At 41.0% G+C, this 410-nt stretch overlaps 1 non-coding gene across 1 annotated transcript; it reads right to left on the bottom strand.

Annotated features, from left to right (window-relative positions):
• Window positions 1-80: 80 nt before the first annotated feature.
• On the bottom strand, window positions 81-184 carry LOC112063331 (U6 spliceosomal RNA). The gene has a single exon (XR_002890954.1). It is a non-coding gene; the product is annotated as a U6 spliceosomal RNA (small nuclear RNA).
• Window positions 185-410: the final 226 nt, after the last annotated feature.

The following is a 410-nucleotide window of genomic DNA, read 5'->3' as shown; positions in this document are numbered from 1 at the left end:
CAGATATCCCCTCCCTTTTGGACTTCCCTCCCATTTAGGCTACCACAGTGCATTAGGGAGAGTTCCCTATGCTATACAATAAAAATATGGAACACTTCATGAATTTGTGTGTCATCCTTGCACAGGGGCCATGCTAATCTCTGTATCGTTCCAATTTTAGTATATGTGCTGCCAAAGCGAGCACGAGGAATAGCTTTAATTAGGGGAATGGATGCTTCCTCTGAGACAGAAGTGAAGGAAGATAGGAAAGGTAAAGACATTGGCCAGAAGTCCCTAGTTAAATAGGAGGAGAGGGAGAGATGATCTTTAGAATAAGAGAAATGGTATTTCTGAGTTTTTTGAAGACACATCCTTTTTCTCCTATGCCATTTCCACCCCAAGTCTAAACCTATTTATAACTTTCAGCTATT

This window comes from Physeter macrocephalus, unplaced genomic scaffold, assembly GCF_002837175.3.
Source record: "Physeter macrocephalus isolate SW-GA unplaced genomic scaffold, ASM283717v5 random_12270, whole genome shotgun sequence".
NCBI lineage: Eukaryota > Metazoa > Chordata > Mammalia > Artiodactyla > Physeteridae > Physeter > Physeter macrocephalus.
The sequence above is the reverse complement of the archived record's forward strand: the minus strand, read 5'-3'. Positions and strand labels throughout refer to the sequence as shown.